General features: G+C 41.7%; 1 long non-coding RNA gene across 1 annotated transcript in view; it reads right to left on the bottom strand.

Moving 5' to 3' along the window:
* Positions 1 to 2415, bottom strand: part of LOC106725638 — a 17260-nt gene extending 14845 nt beyond the window's left edge. Inside the window, exons 1-2 of the long non-coding RNA XR_001361563.1 lie at positions 2334 to 2415; positions 2095 to 2100 (exon numbers count right to left, since the gene is read on the bottom strand). This is a non-coding gene — a long non-coding RNA (uncharacterized LOC106725638). The remainder of the gene's footprint in view (positions 1 to 2094; positions 2101 to 2333) is intronic.

Genomic DNA, 2415 nt, shown 5'->3' with positions numbered 1-2415 from the left:
ACTTACACCATACACAAAAATAAACTCAAAACTCAAAATGGATAAAGGACTTAAACGTAAGACGGGAAACCATAAAAATATTAGAGGAATCCACAGGTAGCAAAATCTCAGATATATGCCGAAGGAATTTCTTCACTGACACAGCTCCTAGGGCAATGGAAACTAAGGAGAAAATAAATGGGACTACATCAAAGTAAAAAGCTTCTGCACAGCAAAAGAAACCATCAACAAAACAACTATAAAAGCCCACTGCATGGGAGAACATATTTGCCAATGTTACATCTAACAATGATTTAATTTCCAAAATTCATAGGGAACTCGTACAGCTTAACAAAAGGAAGATAAGCAATCTAATTAAAAAAAATGGGCAAAGGAGCTAAATAGAGGACATACAGAAGGCCAAGAGACATATGAAAAAGAGGACATACAGAAGGCCAAGAGACATATGAAAACATGCTCAACATCACTAATCACCTGAGAGATGCAAATCAAAACAACAATGAGGTACCAACTGACACTGTCAGAATGGCTATCATCAACAAATCAACAAATGACAAGTGCTGGTGAGGATTTGGAGAAAAAGGAATCCTCTTGCACTGCTTGTGGGAATGCAGACTGTTGCAGCCACTGTGGAACAAAGTATGGCGTTTCCTCAAAAAATTAAAAATGGAACTGCCATTTGACCCAGTAATCCCACTTCTAGGAATATATCTCAAGAAAACAGAAACACCAATCAGAAGGGATATATGCACCCCTATGTTCATAGCAGCACAATTCACCATAGGTAAGATTTGTAAACAGCCCAAGTGCCCATCAGCAGATGAATGGAATAAAAAACTGGTACAGTCTTAGCTGGTTTTGCTCAGTGGATAGAGCATCGGCCAACAGTCTGGAGGGTCCCTGATTCAATTCCAGTCAAGGGCACATGCTGGAGTTGTGGGCTCGTTCCCCACTAGAGGACATGCAGGAGGCAGCCCATCAATGATTCTCTCATCATTGATGTTTCTGTCTCTAGCTCCCTCTCCCTTCCTCTATGAAATCAATAAAAATATTTTTAAAAATTTAAAAAAAGAAAAAACTATGGTACATCTACACAATGGAATAACGCTACTATAAAAAAGAAAGAACTCTTACCATTCGCAATAGCATTGATGTACCTGGAGAACATTATGGTAAGTGAAATAAGTCAGTCAAAGAAAGATAAATATCACATGATCTCACTCATTTGTGAAATATAATGAACAACATAAGCTGATGAACAAAAATAGATCCAGAGACAGAGAAGCATAGAACAGACCATCAAACATCAGAGGGAAAGAAGTGGTGGGTAGTGATGATGTTATAGGCCGGTAAGAGATCAACCAAAGAACTTGTTGGCATGCATATAAGTATATCCAATGAACACAGACACTAGGGAGGTGAGGGCATATGCTGGAGGTGGGAGTGGCTTTGGAGAGGTCAATTGGGGGAAAAGGGAACATATGTAATACTATATGTAATACTTTAAACATTAAAGAATTTAAAAAATGCATGTGTTCCCATGATACTTAATTTACAGAAACAGCACACAGATTTGGCCCATGGATCATAGTTTTTGAATCTTTGATCATTGAGCAGGCACTGTTCTAAACTGGGGATGCTATACCAAGCAATACAGTCAAGGAATCTGTTTCATGGAGCTTAGAAAACCTTGTTTATGAAAGTGAAGCTTAGGCTTCCAGTCAAGATGGTAGCGTAGGTAAATGAGGTACTAGAATCTTCCCACAACCGCATAAAAAACAAATACAACTAATCTTCAGAACAACCATCATTCAGAACCTTACATCTCTCTGAATGAAAGTCCTACAACTAGGAAATTGAAGAAGCCACATCAAGACTGATAGGAGGGGTGGAGGCATGGGACAGGCTGGTCCCACACCCATGAATGATAGTTTTTGATTGGGAGTGATACCTTGGCTGCAGATGTCCCCTCTGAGAAATGAAGGGATCCCAGGCTCACAACAGGCCCTCCAGCCAAGGGTTCCAGTGCTGGGAAGAGAAGTCCCCATAACTTCAGGTTGTAAAAAACAAGTAGGGATTGAGGCTGAGAAAGACAGGAGGCTGCTGGAGCCCCAGGCAGTTCCTCTTAAAGGACCCATGCATAGACTTACTCAGACTCACTCCCTCTGAGCTCCAGCAGTGGGACAGCAGCTTGAAAGAAACCAAGGACATATGGGGAGAATCTGAATTGTCTGGCATCAGAGCAAGAGCTGGGTGGGGCAGCTTTCTCCCAGACCAAAGTGCTATCAGAGGCCATTGCTCCTTTGCTGAACCCTCCTCAACACAGCGCCAACAGGCAGGCACCATATCTCAGTCTCCACCAACCTGGCTCACACTCTTTGTCCCACCTGGTGATTCCTTAAGACACTTCCCCAC

Source organism: Myotis brandtii, unplaced genomic scaffold (genome assembly GCF_000412655.1).
Source record: "Myotis brandtii unplaced genomic scaffold, ASM41265v1 scaffold179, whole genome shotgun sequence".
Classification (NCBI taxonomy): Eukaryota; Metazoa; Chordata; class Mammalia; order Chiroptera; family Vespertilionidae; genus Myotis; species Myotis brandtii.
Note: the sequence above shows the minus strand (reverse complement) of the source record. Positions and strands in the feature narration are given on the sequence as shown.